Source organism: Callithrix jacchus, chromosome 3 (assembly GCF_049354715.1).
Source record: "Callithrix jacchus isolate 240 chromosome 3, calJac240_pri, whole genome shotgun sequence".
Taxonomy (NCBI): Eukaryota; Metazoa; Chordata; class Mammalia; order Primates; family Cebidae; genus Callithrix; species Callithrix jacchus.
In genome coordinates, this window is record NC_133504.1 from 45,200,475 (window position 1) to 45,222,149 (window position 21,675).

At 39.2% G+C, this 21,675-nt stretch overlaps 1 protein-coding gene and 1 pseudogene across 12 annotated transcripts in view; both read right to left on the bottom strand.

Annotated features, from left to right (window-relative positions):
* The window catches only part of FHIP1A (FHF complex subunit HOOK interacting protein 1A), a 288,042-nt gene that overhangs the window by 149,555 nt on the left and 116,812 nt on the right, over window positions 1–21,675 (bottom strand). The gene's annotated exons all lie outside the window — the stretch shown is intronic.
* LOC144581729 (heterogeneous nuclear ribonucleoprotein H-like) lies at window positions 158–9,395 on the bottom strand (annotated as a pseudogene). The gene has a single exon (XR_013532858.1). The product of XR_013532858.1 is annotated as a heterogeneous nuclear ribonucleoprotein H-like (transcript).

Here is a 21,675-nt window from a genome sequence, read left to right on the forward strand (position 1 = left end):
GCAACAAGCGGCTCTGACTTCCCCGAGCTTCAAACTCCGGTCAGTAGGGGAAGCGGTCCCGTTGGCTCTGCATGAAGAGCTGCTGCGCCTAGACGCCGGCAAAACCACTGCGGCGGCCACAAGAGTCGCGCTGGCGACCCGTGGGGCTCCTCCACTGGGAATCGGCTAATCGGTAAGTGAGGAAAATTCGTCTTAAGATGTGGCGTCGTCTCGTTCTCTGAGCTTTCACTGGGAGCTACAATCCTGAGCTGTTAGTGGTTGGCCATCTTGGATCGATCTCTCCACTAAGATCTTATATAAAAAAAAACTCTTTATCAGTTCATGTCTGAAGTAGTTTATTATACCCAATTTTACTGCTGTAGTGTACTTTGAACACCCTTGAGCTTAGAAAATGAATCACTTTATATTGAATAATAAGCACCATTTAATGAGAAATTTTCCACAGGAAGATAAAATGTTGATTTTACCATTTTATGGAACGTATACTTATTTATATTTAAGTATTTGACAAGGTAAAACTAGATAGAACTAAGGTATAAAATGAAAGAATCAAACTTAAGAATTTTTTAAGGTATTTGTGAATACTTTGCCTTTAAAGCACTGTTTTATCTAAAAAGAGATGCTCTTCCCAAGTTGGCTGCAGGCTAGTCTTGGTTAACTACTCTATTTTATTAGCATATAGCTCTGTGGGACGGAAGTACAGAACTCCTATTGCAATTGGGATGATGGTTTGTAAATTAAGAGAAAATACCATTTAAGGCACATAATCATTTTAAAAAATAATACATATGTTCATATCTTAAATATTTAATTATGAAACTTGAAAAAGCAAATTTATTTGCCAATGTTTTCACATAGGCCAAGGCTATTTCTTCAAGTACAGGTCTACTGATTGAAGTTCAAAGTTGTCTTTCTTGCATAAACCATACTCATAATGTATAATCTATAACTTCCCATTTAGGTTACTTGAAGTTGAGAAAAACCTCAGTATGAATCAATTCAGTGTAGAATTTTTTCATATTTTAAACATCTTTCCCAATCATTTAGAGTTCTCTCTTCCACATCTAATTTGACACCAATATCTTATGGCAATTTGCCTTTAGTCTTTCAAAGAATTCAATTTCATCGAAACAATTTCCTTTTCACACACATATTTCATCAGTTTACATATTATTTAATGAAACTATAAAATTACCGTAACAATACATACAACTCAGCAGCGGGAGGAAAGGTTGGAAACTTTGAGTATGCACCGGAAGTAGCCAACCAGACCGGGCACTCAGCAGGGAGAGAGCATGAGTCCATGTACTTTCCAGAAAGAATGGAAAGCACTGGTAAACCAGGGATTCACATAGATTGGTTAAGAGAACAGTCCACTGTATTTTTTTTTTTTTTTTTTTTTTTTTGAGACCGAGTCTCCTGTCACCCAGGTGGAGTACAACGGTGCAACCTCAGCTCACTGCAACCTCCACCTCCCGGGTTCAAGCAATTCTCCTGCCTCAGCCTTCCCAGTAGCTGGGATTACAGACACCCACCATCATGTCATCAGGCTAATTTTATATTTTCACCATGTTGGCCAGGCTAGTCTCGAACTCCTGACCTCAGATGATTCGCCTGCCTTGGCCTCCCCAAGTGCTGCGATTACAGGTGTGAGCCACTGCACCCCACCACATCCACTGTATTATGAAAAGAAGTCAGCTGTATTCTCAAAAGCTAGCCTCTAACTTAAAATGGTAGCTTTAATCAAGGTCATTCTTGCTTAAAGAAAGTATTCGTTAAGTCTCTCAGAGAGGGAATATCTGTGGCTTTCTGCCATATCCTTTGTGGGAGAAGGGCTACAGAGTCACCGTTTTTGAAATAGGAAACGTGCACTGCTATCTATATATGTAGAGGTTATTCCTAGCATTTAATTTGCAGTATTTAAACTGCAATTATTGCACTGGACAATAATCCCTAATAGAAAGGCTGGTAGAAAAAATACCGGCCTTGAGAAGCCCACTTACAAGAAAATTGACAAAGAGATTTGCAAATCTATATTCTCCCTCCCAACAGCACCTAAAGACACTGCTCCATACCTATGTAAAACCATTACAAATTGGTAGCCAGAATACTGAATCCAGCCCACAGGCTTATGTTTCATTTTCATTTGGAGACCTTCGAGTATAGTACTCATGTTCTAGTTTGTCATAGAACCCACCACTTCCTATGATCTCACATCTGCCTGACCCCAGTAGGCATGCCACTGAGCCAACCACATACACAGTTCTACCATAATTTGATTCTGTATAGAAAGTTTGGTTAGTTTCTGGCAACACCAGAAGTGTTTTTAGAGAAGAGGTGTGCGCTTTGGCAGAAATACCCAACCACATCTCTAAAGAAAGACCAGAGAGTTCACTTACCATGGAGAAATAGAAATGGCTCAAGGTAACTATTCAAAAACTTTAGCATTCCTAAGAACCATGTGGGGATCTTTCTGAAATGCAATTCCTAGGGTCCTATCCCTTCAGATTCTGACTTGGTAGGTCTGGGAATGGAAATCCAAGAATCCACATTTTAAAAGCACTTTCAGTGACAGGACAGATGCAAGAGGTGAAATAATAAAAATGTTAACAACAATCATGAGCAGTTACCAGGCCCTATACCAAGCACTTTACCAGTAACAACTTAATCCTGGAACAACCCTATGAGGTAAGTACCATTATTATCCCCATTTTACAAATGAATAAATTGATTAAAGGAGAGATTAAGAAACATGCCTGTGCTTACACAATTAGTAAGGAGAAGAGCCAGGATGAAAAACCAGGCCATCAGGTTAAAGAGTTTACCCTCAACCATATCCTTAGACTCCACTACTACTATGGTCTAAGGAAATGTGTTCAACAAAAAATACAAACCCCTCAAAGTTTACTGCTTCTGACTCAATTAAAGCCATTTATCCTTTAACCATGAATCCCCATTGTCACATTTACCACCATCATTCCCAGTCAGGATGAAGAATTCTTTTATATGTTACAATTACAGAAATTGTGGAAGAATTGGCAAAAGAGGCTATGACTGGGATGAATGCCAAGACTCATGCCCCCATTCTGAAGCAGGATTTCAACATTTCAGAAAAGCTCTGACAGCCTGAAAAAAAAAGAGAGCCGTACCATTCTCCAGCTAAAGATATGAGAAAGGAAAAAACAGTAGTCTAGTTGTTAACAAAAAGCAAAGGATATTCCAACCCAATTCCTAACACAGTTACCTCAAGTCGCAAAATTATTACCAATGTTAGAGGATCTCTAAGGGGTGAGTCAAAAGTCCATACCAGCTAGGAAAAGAGTGCTTAGACTTGACACCAAATTCACAATCCACAAAAGGAAAAACTGATGACTTAAACATCATCAAAATTTAAAACTTTTGCTCTATGAAAGCCCATATGAACAAGATAAAAAGGTAAACTACAGAATGGCAGAAAATATATGCAAACCACATACTTGAAAAAAGACTAGTGTCTAAAATATTAAACTCTCAAAACTCAACAGTAAAAAATTAGAAAAGGGGGCAAAAGACATGAACAGATTATTCTGAGGAAATACAGAAGGCAAATAAGTACATGAAAAATGTTCAACTTTACTAGCTATTAGGGAAATACAAATTAAAACCGCAAAGATATATTACTGCATATCTATCAGAATAGCTTAAATCAAAAACAGTGACAACACTAAATGTCAGTAAGGAAGCAGAGATACTGAATCATTTGCTGGTAAGAATATAAAATGGTACAGTCACTCTGGAAAACATTTAGCAGTTTCTTAACTAAACATGGGCCAGGGACAATGGCTAACACCTGTGTTCCCAGCACTCTGGAAGGCTGAGGAGGGAGGATCACATAAGCCCAGGAGTTCAAGGCCACCTTGGGCAACATGGTGAAACCCCATCTCTACCAAAAAAAATTAAAAATAATTAGTTGGGTCTGGTGGTGACCACCTGCAGTCCCAGCTAATCGGAAGGCTGAAGTGAGATGATCATTTGAGACTGGGAAGTCAAGGCTGCACTGAGCCATGTTCATGCCACTGTACTCCAGCCTGGGCAACAGAGTACGATCCTGTCAAAAAATAAAAAATAAAAGAACCAAACATGTAACTACCATTCAACCCAGCAACTGACCTGCTGGGCATTAATTCCAGAGAAATAAAAACTTACATTAACACAAATACCCATACACAAATGTTCATAGTAGTTTTACTTCTAAGAGTGAAAAACTAGAATCAGCCCAGATGTCCTTTAATATGTAAATGTTAAACAAACTGTGGTACATCTATACCAAAGAATACCACTCAGCAATAAAAAGGAATCAACTATTGATACCAACAACAATTTGAATGAATCTCCAGGGAATTATGCTGAGCAAAAAAAGCCAATCTCAAATAGTTGCGTATTGTATGATTCCACCTATGTAACTTTTTTAATGATAAAATTTTAGAAATGGAGGATAGACTCGTAGTTGCTAGGAATGATGTATGGGAAGATGGGGGCAGGGAGGGCAGGAGGGAAGTGGTATGATTATAAGAGGGCAATAGAAGGGATCCACATAGTGTTGGAACTATTCAGTATGTTGACTATTGTGGTAGATACACAAACCTACACAGGTGGCAAACTTTATAGAATGTAAGGCAGGCACACACACACAAAGAGTACAAGTAAAACTAAGGAAGATATGTGAACTGTATCAATGTCCATAGCCTGGTTATGATATTATACTATAGTTTTGTGAAATGTTACCATTGCAGGAAACTGGGCAAAGTATACAAAGGATCTTTCTGTATTATTATTACAACAGCATGTGAATCTATAATTATCTCAATGAAAATTTTAATTGGGAAAAAAAGTACATGGTCTCAAGTGTGAACTCAGACAGTGCATTCTTGCACTGGAAATATAAATGGCCCATTCTTTCCAGAAGGCATTTGGCAATGCTACCAAAACTGAGAAACTCACTTAACATTTTATCCAACAATTCCATTTTTAGGGTATTAATTGTAACAAATAAACTATAATGTGTTGAAAATTTAGAGACAAAAGCATTTATTTTAGCAATGGTTTTTATACCTAAAGAGGAGAAACAACTAAATGTGGTACATCCACACTATGAAGTTCTATCTAGTCATCAAAATAATCTTTTGGAATTAAACTTAACCTTGAACGATGGTCAAGATATATTCATTTGTTCCACAAATATTTATTTAATTCCTTCTACATGCCAGGCACTGTTCTTGCACTGGGAACTTTATCAAATGTCAAATAAGGTATGATCCCAATATTTCTGTACAGTTCAAATGATTGTTGGTAAGTAAATTGGTGAGAAAGGACTAAACACATATTTCTGCGTGTGATCACAAATACACATATAAATATGGACATACACATACACATATGCACATAGATATGTATATATAGTGTAAATTCCAGAAGGATATAACTGAAAATGTCAATAATGGTTGCTTCTGGAAAGTGGGATTGTGTGTGTTTAGTTTTGTTTATCTGTATATTCTAAATTTCTATAATTAACAAGTATAAATACATTAATTTTTTAAATTATTGGAGGAAAAAAGGCTGGTTCCCAGAGAGTTCCATTTTATGATGTATTTAGCATTAAATAGGTTTATTTAACCAATCTGCTCATGGCTCGATATTTAGTTTGCTTCTAGGTTTTCAATGTCATAAATACACTGCAAAAAATTTCTTTTTTTTTTAAATTGCATTTTAGGTTTTGGAGTACATGCGAAAAACATGCAAGATAGTTGCATAGGTACACACGTGGCAGTGTGATTTGCTGCCTTCCTCCCCTTCACCTATATCTGGCATTTCTCCCCATGCTATCTCTCCCCAACTCCCCACCACCTGCTGTACCTCTCCTATTCCCCACAACAGATCCCAGTGTGTAGTGTTCCCCTCCCTGTGTCCATGTGTTCTCATTGTTCAACACCTGCCTATGAGTGTGAACATGTGGTATTTCATTTTCTGTTCTTGTGTCAGTTTACTGAGAATGATGTTCTCCAAGTTCATCCATGTCCCTGCAAAGGACACAAACTCATCGTTTTTGATTGCTGCATAATATTCCATGGTGCATATGTGCCACATTTTCCCTGTCCAGTCTATCATTGATGGGCATTTGGGTTGATTCCAGGTCTTTGCTATTGTAAACAGTGCTGCAATGAACATTCGTGTGTACGTGTCCTTATAGTAGAATGATTTATAATCCTTTGGATATATACCCAATAATGGGATTGCTGGGTCAAATGGAATTTCTATTTCTAGGTCCTTGAGGAATTGCCACACTGTTTTCCACAATGAACTAATTTACACTCCCACCAGCAGTGTAAAAGTGCTCCTATTTCTCCACATCCTCTCCAGTATCTGTTGTCTCCAGATTTTTTAATGATCTCCATTTTAATTGGCATGAGATGGTATGTCAATGTAGTTTTGATTTGCATTTCTCTAATGACCAGTGATGATGAGCATTTTTTCATATGTTTGTTGGCCTCACGTATGTCTTCTTTGGTAAAGTGTCTGTTCATATCCTTTGCCCACTTTTGAATGGGCTTGTTTGTTTTTTCTTGTAAACCTGTTTTAGTTCTTTGTAAATTCTGGATATCCGAATTTACCCTTTGCCAGATGGGTAAAATGCAAAAATTTTTTCCCATTCTGTTGGTTGCTGATTCACTCTAATGACTGTTTCTTTTGCCATGCAGAAGCTGTGGAGTTTGATTAGGTCCCATTTGCCTATTTTGCCTTTTGCTGCCAATGCTTTTGGTGTTTTGGTCATGAAGTCCTTGCCTACTCCTATGTCTTGAATGGTTTTGCCTAGATTTTCTTCTAGGGTTTTTATGGTGTTAGGTTTTATGTTTAAGTCTTTAATCCATCTGGAGTTAATTTTACTGTAAGGTGTCAGGAAGGGGTCTAGTTTCTGCTTTCTGCACATAGCTAGCAAGTTTTCCCAACACCATTTATTAAACAGGGAATCCTTTCCCCATTGCTTGTTTTTGTCAGGTTTGTCAAAAATTGTATGGTTGTAGATATGTTGTGTTGCCTCCGATGTCTCTGTTCTGTTCCATTGGTCTATATCTCTGTTTTGGTACCAGTACCATGCTGTTTTGATTACTGTAGCCTTGTAGTATAGTTTGAAGTCCAGTAGTGTGATGCCTCCCGCTGCGTTCTTTTTACTTAGAATTGACTTGGCAATGTGGGCTCTCTTTTGGTTCCATATGAAGTTTAAGGTGTTTTTTTCCAGTTCTGTGAAGAAGGTTATTGGTAGCTTGATGGGGATAGCATTGAATCTATAAATTACTTTGGTCAGTATGGCCATTTTCATAATATAGATTCTTCCTAACCATGAACATGGAATGTTTCTCCCCCTGTTTGTGTCCTCTCTTCTTTTGTTGAGCAGTGGTTTGTAGTTCTCCTTGAAGAGGTCCCTTACGTTCCTTGTTAGTTGTATTCCAAGGTATTTTATTCTTTTTGTAGCAATTGTGAATGGCAGTTCGTTCTTGATTTGGCTCTCTTTAAGTCTGTTATTGGTGTATAGGAATGCTTGTGATTTTTGCACATTGATTTTGTATCCTGAGACTTTGCTGAAGTTGCTTATCAGTTTAAAGAGATTTTGGGCTGAGACGATGGGGTCTTCTAGATATACTGTCATGTTGTATGCAAATAGAGACTATTTGGCTTCCTCCTTTCCTATTTGAATACCCTTTATTTCTTTTTCTTGCCTGATTGCTCTGGCTAGAACTTCCAGTACTGTACTGAATAGTAGTGGTGAGAGAGGGCAACCTTGTCTAGTGCCAGATTTCAAAGTAATGCTTCCAGTTTTTGCCCATTCAGTATGATATTGGCTGTTGGTTTGTCGTAAATAGCTTTTATTATTTTGAGATACGTTCCGTCAATACCGAGTTTATTGAGGGTTTTTAGCATAAAGGGCTGTTGAATTTTGTCAAAGGCCTTCTCTGCATCAATTGAGATCATAATGTGGTTTTTGTTTTTGGTTCTGTTTATGTGGTGAATTACGTTTATAGACTTGCATATGTTGAACCAGCCCTGCATCCCTGGGATGAATCCTACTTAATCATGGTGGATAAGCTTTTTGATGTGCTGTTGCAATCGGCTTGCCAGTATTCTATTCAAGATTTTTGCGTCTAAAGGGTAACACTTAATATAATTCAACTGCTTTTACCTAAATACGCTTACTGCTTAAGTATATCCTACAATATAACTAACTTGAGAAAAGCTAGAACTTGTTTAACAGTTATAGTTTACTCAGCTTCACTGTTACATCCTAGATAAGTATTGTACTCAAAAATACTGAGCCTCAAGTCTTTGTAAGAATCCTGATTTCCACTTAGAGAGAAAGCATAAATCACAAGCTTGTATTGCAGAAACTGTTAAACTGAAGTTTTGTTTTTCTTTAAAAAAAAGTTGACCAAGAGTCAGTGATCAGGATCAATCAATTACATTCCCCATCCACCACTCATACTGGACATACTATAGACATCCCTCCCATTCCGTTCACGCCCATAGATGCATGGCTTCCACTACTGTAGTAGCTGCTGTTCATTGCTCCTTGGCTACCTATGCAATGTTTGATTGAATCACTGGAGTTTTCCTGTAAAACTTGGTTGTATCCACTCATGATGCTCTGGCCACCATAGCCGCCTCCATAACCACCACTCAGCTGCTGGCTGGCTGGGCCACCGTAACTGGACTGGTTTGACAAGCCCTTGCCTCCCATCATTTGGCTCCCATAAGCACCACTGCTTGTTCCTGCTGTAGAATTCGAGAAGAGTTCTACATATCTGTGTTCATAAGCACCACCGCTTGCTCCTGCTGTAGAATTCAAGAAGAGTTCTACATATCTGTGTTGCATATTTACTTTGTCTTTTGACATGCAGACTCAACATCTGCTTCACCAGTTACTCTGCCATCAGGACCAATTTCAATGTGTACTCTCACAGGATTGAGTGGTGAAAAAAAACTGTAAATGTCATTCTCAGTAGCTCTGTAAGGTAATCCACGCATGTGTACACAGTGTCCTATTGTGCTCTGGAAAGTAGAGCCACCATCCCCGTATCTGTGATCAGAATGAATCACAGATACTGAAAAACAGTAATTGAGGTCTCTTCCAAATCTATCTGACCCAAATCCATAGCCATCATTATAGCCATTGTAATTGTCATAGCCTCCACCATAAGCACCACACCTCATCCTTTCAAAGCCTGCTCCTCTGCCAATGCTGTTATATCCTCTGCCAGCCCCAGGTCTGTCATAGGGACCTGGCCGCTGCATGGCCATAAGCTTTCGTGGTGGGTCATAGTGAGTTCTAACTTCAGCTCTACTGCTCTTAAAGATTTCAATATACCTGTGCCCTATTCTTAAGGAATTTCTTTTTTTTCTCCTTTGAGACAGGGTCTTGCTCTATCGCTCAGGCTGGAGCACAGTGGTGCAATCACAGCTCACTGCAACCTCAACTTCTGGGTTCAAGCAATCCTCTCTACCTCAGCCTCCCACATAGCTGGGACTAAAGATGTGCACCACCACAGCCAGCTGACTTTTTTATTTGTTATAGAGACAGAATCTCCTTATGTTGCCTAGGCTGGTCTTGAACTCCTAACCTCATGATACGTAAACCTTGGCCTCCCAAAGGGCAGGGATTACAGGTGTGAGCCAGGCTGAAATAATTCTTTTAACAGCAGAGAAACATATAATAATTACTTGGTTGTCAATTAAATTTGAAAATATAATCTGTCAATTTTACTTTAATTACAGAATTTTGACAGACCCAGTCAGATAAACAAAAAATTATCTCTGTAGGACTCTATATTTAATTCAATGATTTTTATTCAGATAATCATTGTGGATTCATATCTGACATCTCCAAATCTTTAGCTCACAGAGATCAGCCTCCCCAACAAGAATTCCCAAGCTAAGGGCAGAGGTGGCCTTTTTATAGTAACTACCTCATAGGGGCAATGAGAGGAAAGATGACACAATACAAGCTCCAAGTGCCTCCATAGACATATTAAATGGTTCCCAAATGTTGTTTACTATTAGTGTTTCTATTAGAAGTAACATACCTTTAACAAAAAATAAAGAAAACTTAAATAGCAGTTATTTCAATCCTCTCTTCATTTTACAGATGAGGAAATCTGGAGTTTGCAAAGGTGGGCCTCGAATTCAGGTTTCCTTAATGTCAGTCTGATACTCTTTCTCTAACATTATTTTGTCTTTTAGCAGGTTTTCTATGGACAGACTGAAAGCTAGAGACACCCTAATTCTCACAATTACACTTAATCAGAGCAATCTGCAATTTGAGATTTAAGTCTACATGCTCAAAATATACTTCATTTATAGGTATCTGCCTGGTTTAATAATAAAGCAGATATTTAAAGTTGCAGGCTCAAAGCAAATGGGTTTATATCTGCCTCAGAAGATGATGAATGATTGATTACAAATCTCTGCTTTGATATAGGGTTTCTGATTGCATTAGACACAGGGCATGAAGACTAATTAAAAATGCTCATACATTCATCACCGTTGATTGTGCATAATCCACTGCTGAAAGTACCAGTGCAGCACCTTCTCTAAAATGACAGAGGAAACATGAATTTCCACTCAGAACTCCCGGAGGCTATCTGTCTTGATTTCAAGGTAAATGGGCTTTCCCTAATAGCCTAAATCAGAAACAGAATCACAGTTCAAAAAAAAAAAGCCTACACCAAATTTTACTATCCTATCTGAGAAGGGGCTGGCTAGGCCTGGTCACATGTTATGTGATCAATAAATAATTACAGATGGATTGGTAAACAGGTCTATAGGCATACTCTACAAATTTCCAAAACTACTTTTTCCAGATGCCTACATAATTGGGAGTCGCAATTATGTGTTACAATAAACCAAATGAAACATATCCTTTTTTCTTTCTTTTTGAGACAGGGCCTCACTCCGTTTCCCAGGCTGGAGTGCAGTGACTACAACTCACTTCAGCCTCAACCTCCTGGGCTCAAGCAATCCTCTCACCTAGGTGCCCCTCACCCCCCCCACCACCCCAATAGCTGGGACCACAGGCATGCACAAGCATGCCCAGCTAATTTTCTAAAATGTTTGTAAAGACAGGGTCTTGCCATGTCACCCAGGCTGGGGAAATAAATCCTATATACCACCAAAAACATTCCTTGAACTGACTCCCTTATATACATGCTCCAGCCCTACAGTGAGTGGCCAGTACAGATCTCTCTCCACTTCTAAAGAGCTACAATTATTATCTGACAGTCAAGTGTTGCACTCACTTACAAAAACACCAACAAGATTGATATGGTTTGGCCATGCCCCCACCTAAATTTCAACTTGAATTGTATCTCCCAGAATTCCCATGTGCTATGGGAGAGGCCTAGGGGGAGGTAACTGAATCACGGGGGCCAGGCTTTCCCACGCTATTCTCGTGATAGTGAATAAGTCTCACGAGATCTGATGGGTTTATCAGAGTTTTCTGCTTTTGCTTCTGCTTCATTTTCTCTTGCTGCTGCCATGTAAGAAGTACCTTTCACTTCCCGCCATGATTCTGCGGCCTCACCAGCCAGGCGGAACTAAGTCCAATTAAACCACTTTTTCTTCCCAGTCTCAGGTAAGTCTTCTCCTATTATCTGTGTTCTCCTATTCCTCAAGGCAATGTCTGTTCTCTCCTTGACTCCACCACTATTCCAGGTTCCTCTTTGATCTGATTCAGGAGTTAGAATCCTTATCTAGCTTTAGAACACAAGGATGGCACCCACTGTGTTGCCTGAAAGTGCCCCAGTACTAAAGGAGCATATACTAATCTTCCACCAGGAGGCCCGTGTGGCACCTCTGGATGTCTGTAATGGGAGTGGCTATAAAAGGAAAGAGTATCTTGTCTATGAAAACTGCACAACAGAGTGTGTGTTTCGAGGACTGGCTTAAAACTCAAAATCCTGTTGAATGAAGATGCTTGAGGTACTGGCTTTTGACCTACTTATTGTATAAGGCTCTGACAAATGAAAATGGATTCAAAATTACATAATCTGTATTCACAGCAAGAAAAAGATTTATGAAGTTCAACACAGCAACTATAAACTGAAGGTGGAAAGGAGAAAAAATAATGAAGATTCTGAGCTTGAAAATCATCCCAGTTTAGCAATGACAAAACTGAAAAACAATATAGACCAAACAATAGGAGAGTTGTCATATAGCTACTCAACTTCTGCTTAAAAAAAAAATGAAATAGCAGCATTGAAATATGCAGTGCCACATATCCACATACTCTACATTTCTTCCATATTATAAATTGCCAGTAGTAAAATTTACTTTTTCTATTTTGTAACTCTCTTTTACATTCCTTATATATTCCTGTGTGGATTTTTAAAATTCTTGCCTCCTTTACCTCATTCTCTTCTTTATATACTTGTTTTGGGGCCCTAGATATCCAGATTCTGGCCTAGGCTCTGTCTTTGTAGATACCAATGTAATTTACATAAGTACCAGTGGGCATGCATTGCACATCAATTTATTCAATAAATTCAGACAACAGTAACAAGTCAAACATGGTTCCTTTCTTTATGGAGCCTAGTCTATAAATATGAGGAGTTAGATAAACAACAGTCTCTTTCAGTTCTCAAAGAAGTACTCTTCTTCTCCCTTCCTCATGGAATGAACTTCATCTTTTTCATTTCCATTAATCACCTTTAACATTCCCAAAACAGTCTGTGCCATATAAAAACTTTACTTTCTAACAGAGATTCAGCCAGACTAGTTCATAAGGCAAAAAAGAAGAAAGAAGAACGAAGAAGGAAAGAGGAGGAGGAGGAGAAGGAGGAGAAAGAAGAAGAAGAGGAAGAAAGAAGAAAGAGGAGGAGGAGAATGCAGTACAGGGATTCTACAAAAATCAAGGCCTTGAAAAAATATGCACAACAGTGTTGTTTTAGATGAACACAGAATGTGAGTAAATGTTATAGGAAAAACTGGGCAGGGGAGAAAAAGAGAAAGCACAGAATGCTCCTCCGCCTCAACAATTGGAACCTGATCCAATGAAAGTGTGGTCACTGGGTCATTCAGTTCTGATTACTTAATGAAAGTGTGCAAATCAGCAGATATTATGCCTGAGCGTTCCAAATGTCCCTAATTATGACCAAGCAGATGAAGGCCTTAAAAATCACACTTCACCCTATTTGAAAGGGTTGCTGGTGTATCATTAATTAAAATACCTCAGCTCCCAAATACATTAGAAGCATGATAATTATCTTCATACAAAATTTGCTTCAAAACACTCAAAATGCTTCAAACTGTAGGGTGACAACAGAATATAATAAATAAAAAGACTGGGCATTAAGGCCCCTGTCCATTACCATGTTGCTGCAGACCAAAGTTAAGAGCGCCCCGCTTTGGGAATAAGAAGCAGTGACAGCCCTGAGAAAGGAATGTGGCAATTATCCTAAATATGATTATTATTACATTAACAGCATTAGCAGCACCTAACTTTTCTTGAGATATTACCATATGCCACTCACTATGCTATTTTTGTACATGCCCCAAGCTCAGAGAGACTAAGTAACTTGCCAAAGGTCATCCAGCCAGAATGTTTCAGAGCAGAGAATTAAATTCAGGTCTATCTGGCTGCTCTGAAATCTAAACTGTTAGTCACTACAATGCCCCCAAAGAGGCAATGCCAAACAAGGAGAGGAGTCAGGAAGGAGAAGGAGTTGACAATTGCAAACATTTTCCTGGAGTTCATTTACAAGATTAAAAATGGTCAAAACCACAGAAATTGAATGTTGAACCACCAGAGAAGCCTGAACAGAATTCCAAAGATTCCCTAAACAGGATATGGGAAAACTTGCCTTCTCTTCCAAGACTGGTAAAATTAAAACAAAGAGAAATGGTAAGTCTGTAGCATGAGGACGGTGTCATTCATTAGGAAGGTGCCAATCTGAGGCAAGGCAGTAGAGCCACATGTGCCCACTTTCATCCAGTTACCCAACCAATATGTACTATATGTCCACCGTGTGCCAGATGCCCATCTTCTGCCCTGGTCTCTGACCTCCACGTGCTAGAGAGTAACCATAAAACCCTAAAGGAGGAAAAGAACCTATGCACAGAACCTGTGAAGGGGAAATGAGCAGGACTGACAGAATCTAATTCCGGAATGCTCGGCTCTAGTGTTCCCCAACTCAGGAGGAGACTTTTCAATTGAAGAACCACCCCCAATCCAATCCCACATTTAGTTTTACTATAGTGAGAACAGTACTGATGCCAAAGCATTGAGTTCTAACTACTTATTTTCAATAAAGGAAAACTCAGAATCTTTCTTAGAAGGCATTGTCCTAAAGATGAAAACATAGGAAGCTACTCTGGTTGTGTGACACTAGGGAAAACACTTCTGAAACCTTACAGTCTCTCCAAGAATAAGAAAGGGTCAGCACTGTTCATGAAGTTTCAATATGGCCCACCTCATTTTTGAAAAATGCAAAATTGAAAAACATGTCATGGCCTAGTGTAGTCAAATAAATCTGGCTTCAAATCCCAGTTCTGCTACCTACTAAGTCTGTAGCTTTAAGCAAAGTACTTAAACCTCTTTTGGCTCTAATTTCCTCAGTTTCAAAATGGGGATAAGAACTTCCACCCTCCTGGAATCTTATGGACACGCGTGTACTCTTCACCCCAGCTGTGATGCATTCCCTGCCCATAGCCCCCACAAAGGGCACTAGTTATATTGCCAACCACTGCTTGGAGGCAGCCTTAGACAGTGATTTTCTGTACCAAAACCTAGACACACCATCGACCTGCTAATCACAGGGAATGGAACCTGACAGAACAAGGGATTTAAAAGCAACCAATCCCTAGGCTGGCCTATAACCTATGATGTGCTCTAATGTCAGAGATGACATTAGCTCAGTCATTCAAATTATCCTGGGGATTTGAACTAGGAGGTAAAGCTAGATGGCAGCAGGCAGAGAAGCAGGTAAGTCCTGAGGCATAAGGATAACTTAGAGAAGAGCAGGTTGCAATGATGATGGACTTTCAGAATGACAGTCTACAATCCCTCAGCCTTTTGATTCCACCTAGAGGTGACTAGCTCTCCTCAGCCCTTGCCCTTCCTTTTTCCTAGGAGCTAAGAGTAAGCTTCCTACTACCTGAGGTCACAGGAGGGTATCTCAATTTTTTGCAACCAGAGATAAAGCAGGTGGGGAGCCTACACCCACCTGTGAAATAGGCCATGAGGAGGCAGAAAACCATTCGCCAAGCTGCTTTGTTGGACTTCACTGAACAGATTGGGAGACAGAAATGACATGACCCATCTAACTGAGAAGGACTCAAGATGCCTCTCACAGACACAGGCCACCAGAGGAAGCAACCAGAGTGTAGGTGGGGGGGGGGGGTGGAACACTCCAGTTATAAGTATAGGATAACCTTAAGAAGTTCCATGAAGTGAAACACCAAATAAAGTCCAGAAGCCCTCATACTTTTGCCACAATTTGTAGCCTCAGCTGAGGAGGCAGGGAATATTACTCTAACATTTCTTAAGACTAAAAACCAAACGTTACTGGTTTTCTCCTTGAGATAGAGTTTTGTTAAGGAATGAAAAAACAAAGATTATTCAACACCCTCCAAACAAAAACCAAATGACAACAGTGAAAAAAGCTAAAGCAAAGTTTCCTTCTGCTCTCCCACCCAAATACATACTTTTTAAAATGATCGTAAAAATAACGAGGAGAGAGATCCAAGATGGCCAATTAGCAGCAGCTCAGGACTGTAGCTCCTAGTGAAAGCACAGAGAGTGAGGGGATGCCACACTTCCAGACGAATTTTTGTTGCCAACAGACCAGGAGATTCCCAGCAGAGGAGCCCCACAGGTCGCCAGCGCGACTCTTTTGGCCGGTGCAGCAGTTCTCAGTACAGAGTATACAGGACTGGGTGCCCTTTTAGTTGGTGTTTGGAGCTCCAGGAAGTCAGAGTCACCCATTCAGCTGATTGAAAAGGGGACTGAAGCAGGGAGCCAGACTGGGAGATTCCCAGGCAGAAAAGTGCCACGAATCTCAACACCAGCTCCGGCGCAGTGGGTCACCGCAGGGGAAATTACACAGATTCCGGCGCCTTTTCAGTGGGTGACTGAAACACCTGGGAGACAGTCCATCTTTCAACTAAAAAAAAGAAAAGAAGAAGAGGCTCTGAGACAGGGAGCCAGGTGATCAGGCTCAGCTAGTCCCACCCCCACAAAAAAACAGCAATTGGAAGCGCTGAAGATTGAAAGTTTCACAGCAAGCACAGCTGAACCCAGGAAGGTCCAGCTCTGTGGGAGAGGGGTGTCCACTGAAGGAAAACTAAGAAACAGAAAAAACTTCATCACCAACAAGCTGGACGTCTACTCAGAGACCCAATATGAAAGTCAACAATTACAAAGATAACAGGTGGGTAAATCCACAAAGATGGGAAGAAACCAGCACAAAAAGGCCAAAATCAGAATGTCTCTCCTCCTATAGGGGATGGCAGCTCCTCATCAGCAACAGAACAAAGCCTGATGGAGAATGAGGGTGACGAATTGACAGAATCAGGCTTCAGAAGGTGAATAATAAGAAACTTCTGTGAACTAAAAGAACAGTTCTAATCCAATGCAAAGAAACTAAGAATCTTGAAAAAAGGTTTGATGTAATGCTAATGAGAATAGACAATTTAGAGAAGAATATAAGTGAATTAATAGAGTTGAAAAACACAGTACGAGAACTTCACGAAGTATGCACAAGTTTTAACAGTCGAATTGATCAAGCAGAAGAAAGGATATTGGAGGTCGAAGACCAACTTAATGAAATAAAATGAGAAGACAAGGTTAGAGAAAAAAGGCAAAAAAGGAATGAGCAAAGTCTCCAAGAAATATGGGACTATGTGAAAATACTTAATCTATGTTTGATAGGGGTACCTGAATGTCACAAAGAGAATGAATCCAAGCTGGAAAATATTCTTCAGGATATCGTCCAGGAATACTCTCCCAACCTAGTAAGGCAGGACAATACTCAACTCCAGGTAATACAGAGAACACCACAAAGACATTCCTCAAGAAGAGCAACCCCAAGACACATAATCGTTAGATTCACCAGGGTTGAAATGAAGGAGAAAATACTAAGGGCAGCCAGAGAAAAAGGTCAGGTTACCCACAAAGGGAAGACTGTCAGACTCACAGCAAATCTCTCAGCAGAAACCTTACAAGCCGGAAAAGAGTGGGGGCCAATATTCAACATCCTTAAAGAAAAGAACTTTCTACCCAGAATTTCATATCCAGCCAAACTAAACTTCATAAGAGAAGGAAAAATAAAATTTTTTGAGAACAAGCAAGTACTCAGAGATTTCATCACTACCAGGCCTGCTTTACAAGAGCTTCTGAAAGAAGCATTACACATAGAAAGGAACAATTAGTATCAGCCATTCCAAAAGCATACCAAAAGGTAAAGAGCATCACCATAATGAAGAATTTACATCAACTGATGGGCAAAACAGCCAGCTAGCAATAAATGGCAGTATTAAACTCATATATATGAATCCCAAATTTAAATGGACTAAATGCCCCAATCAAAAGACACAGACAGGCAAATTGGATAAAAAGCCAAAACCCATCAGTATGCTGCGTCCAGACCCATCTCACATGCAAGGATACACAAAGACTCAAAACAAAGGGATGGAGGAAGATTTACCAACCAAATGGAGAGAGAAAAAAAAAAAAGGCAGGAGTTGCAATTCTCATCTCTGATAAAATAGACTTTAAAGCAACAAAGACCAACAGAGACAAAGAAGGACATTACATAATGGTAAAAGGATCAATGTAACAAGAAGAGCTAACAATCCTAAATATATATGTACCCAATACAGGAGCACCCAGATACATAAGGCAAGTTCTTAATGACTTACAGAGAGACTTAGACTCCCACATAATAGTAGTGGGAGACTTTAACACTACACTGTCAATATTAAACAGATCAACGAAACAGAAAATTAACAAGGATATCCAGGACTTGAACTCAGACCTGGAATAAGTAAACTTAATAAACATTTATAAAACTCTCCACCCCAAATCCACAAAACATACATTTATCTCAGTATTACATCACACCTATTCTAAAAGTGACCACATAATTGGAAGTAAATCACTCCTCAGCAATTGCATAGCATTTCACGGGTTTAAATGAAATATTGGTTGGCTGCTTGTTTGTTATTTTCCTCCCTTATTCCTTCCTGTCTCTACTGTTAAGCACAATTATTGGCATAAAAGAGGTTTTTAATACCCATTTTTAGACTGCATTCTAGCCTGGGCAATAGAGCAAGATTCCCATTCTCTCTCCCTCTTTCTCTCTTTCATTCTTTTTTTTCTTTCTTTCTCTCTTTTTTTCTTTCTTCTTTTCTTTTTCTTCCTTTCTTTCTTTTTCTCTTTCTTAAAAAAAAAAAAAAAAAAAAAAAAGCTGTATCAATCACGCAGGAGCCATTAAATGAAGCCTTACCCAACACTCACCTTTTCCTAGCCTGGCCTCCAATACTACACCAGCTTCCCTAGAGCACCTTTGGGGTTCCTTTCCATGTATCATTTATTTTATTACCTAGCTTCCAACTAAAATTTGTTCCACTTCATGTTTTCTGGTTTAAATATATGAGTTCTATCTTTCAACAGAATGGACAATGGGTTTCAGCAAATACCCTTGATGTACATTTCATAGCTATCTACTTCAGTGCCTTTCTCAAATTTGCATATAACAGAAAATTTGTTTATCATAGATTTTAAGAAGCAGTAGAGAAGCACTATTGCATAAATCAAACCTGGGAGTGAAGCATGGGTACTCTAACAGGCCAAGGCATAATTTATCCAGATTTATTTTCTGTCAGACCACTACTCAACTGAGCATGAAAATTATTGTTCCTGTTAGCTTTTCCTTCAGTCACTAAAAGATCCAAGCAGCTGCTGTATTGACAAAGTATTCACTTCTCACAGAGGTGGGGAGGAGCAGGAAAAGTCAGATCTGAAGCCGCTGGCCTGGGTCCATTCAATACATTATGAGAAATACCTGAGATAATGCTTGAGCTTCTGTTTGGAGCTACACAGTTTGTATTCTACTCTCTCACTGTACAAAATTCAATACCTTCCTGGCATTGAGTGGCAATAGCCCAAGGTGATAAGCGGTGAATCACAACCAACTTCATTGAGCGGTTTTTTGCAGACTATAAATAAAATCAGAATCATTGAAGCTAGTAAACCTTGTGAGGTCTGCACATCTCAAGGTTATTCATTTCTGAACCTCTCTGGAAAGAGTATAAACACAATCAAAAGAAATATGGTTTATGATTCATAGAATTTCTTCATAAACAAAAATTCACATTTTAATTATCAGAGCATTATACCAAAGCATTGCAGACCTTTAACTTCTCAGCCCCTGGGTTACCAATGAAAACAATAATAATAATAATAATAATAATAATGAAGTCGATTTTCCAGCAGTTAAGAAGTGCAGAGGTAAGTAGCAAAACACTAGTTTCAGGAAAACACTACAGATCTAAATTGTTTTTATATGATGAAACTGATTAAATGGACGGAATAAATATAATTCCTCATCATGCCACAATGAAATCTGAAAACAGTTATGCAACAAATGGCAAACACCTTTTTAGAAATTTGGGTAACGTGAAGTAGGAATTTTCCATTTGTTGGGGACATCTGCCAAGGCCCCCTTCCCTGTCTCCCCATACTTCCAGTTGGGATCCAGCACTGCCATTTTGGGATTATATGAACCTGGCTGCCCCATCTCCGCAAAAAATGGGCTGAGCCAATCAGATTTTTCCTTCCAGGAACTGAAAATACAATTGGAAAATGCTAAGTGTGTTTCTCCAGCTGCTTCAATAACTGAGATGTAAACTCATAAGCTATAGGGCAGGCTGATTTAGCCATGTGGAGTGAAAGCCAGTTTAGTAAGAGAAAGAAGAAAAACAGAGTAGGGAGCTGAGCTGGCATTGGATGTGAGTCTTTCCCTAGGTCCAGCTGAGCCTGAGTTCCATAAGCTATCAGAATTCTTTTAGTAAATTTCCCTTTTTGTTGAATCTAGAAGGTTTCTCTTAATTTCAATCTATTTTAATCAGGGCTGGAGTCATGTACGTATGAGATGAGAGGTAAGCAATGCTACAATGATCTTTCTGCAAGTGAAAATAAAATACAATAATCATCAAAATTCAGAGCCAGAAAGCCCACTTTGATCAAAAGAGACACAGCTGACACACTATTTGAGAATTTGATTCCTATTTCTGTCATGTATTTATTACAGTATCTTAGTTCAAAACCAACAAGCCTCAAGTTTCTACATGTCAAATAAGCAACACTTCCCTTCCAAAGGCATTTCCTGCTGTCCTCCCTGCCCCCAACCATACTGATACTCAGCAAGTGTCTCTTGCATCCTCCCTCAAGTGTTAATTTGCTCATGTTTAGCTTCTTCTCAGAAGCCTACAATGGTTTCTAACTGCTTGATGTGTCAAATTAAAACTCCTAATGAAGTGCTGCATCCTTTAGTTCTGCATTATCTAACCACTGTTGTAACCCATTATGCCTAAGTCAGTCCTAACATCAGCTCTCTTGTTCACCATCCATGCCTACAAGACTCCCACTTGAAGTTGAGAGCATGGCAGTTGCTGGTGCCTCCTCTCAGAAATGGCCCACAAAGAGTAAAGATGAGGAATCTTGGAGTCTAGACATTTGGATACCTGTCCTGATTCTTTTATTAACCTGTCATCATTTAATTTCTACAGGCCTGACTTCTCTATAAAATGAAAATGCTGAGGTTTGACCACTGAATTTCAACTTTTTCCCTGCCCCAAATCATCTAAGAGTGATGACAAGAACACATGAAAGATTAAGTAATAATATTTTTAAAAGACAGAACAAAATATGTCACATCAAGAGTAAAAAAATAGCCAGAAAGAGATCACTGTTGGCTTGGATGACATCACAGTAGAGGTAGAACTTGGCTAAATGATGAAGGATAAGAAGGACATGAAGGGCTGTGCTTATGTCAATTAAGCTTTCATTTACTTTTGTATTCGTTGTTCACAAATAGTATTAATAAATCATTGGAATAAACATACATTAAGAGACTGGACAGGAAAGGGAGAAACTGTTCTAAACACAACAAACACATATGGAGAAGGTTCTTGATAAGGCTAAGGATAGGGCTAAAGGAGAAACCCAAAGACAAACAAACATAATCCACCACGGTCTAACCTCTATGAGGGCAGGAACCATATCTGCTTTGCTCAGACTGTGCTGCCAACCCCTAAGAGCACCTGGCAACAAATATTTGTCGAAAGAATACATAAACATAGCCCCTACCTTTAAAAACTTGTGATTGTTTAAAAAAAAAAGCAGAGAACAAAAGGAGAGAATATGTTGTCCTTTCCCTTCAGGATCCCTAATAAACAGGGCATCAATTTCACTTATAGGGAGCCCTCCAGGGGATAATAGAGGGAGGAATGCAAAATTCACACAATAACCATTTTATACAATAAATGAACAAATCCCACTGTGTCAGCAAGTAAACAAATCTGTCACTTGACTCATTCTCTATGCTTACCATTAGCTGATAACGAGCCTTTTAATAGAAAATAATAAGTCAC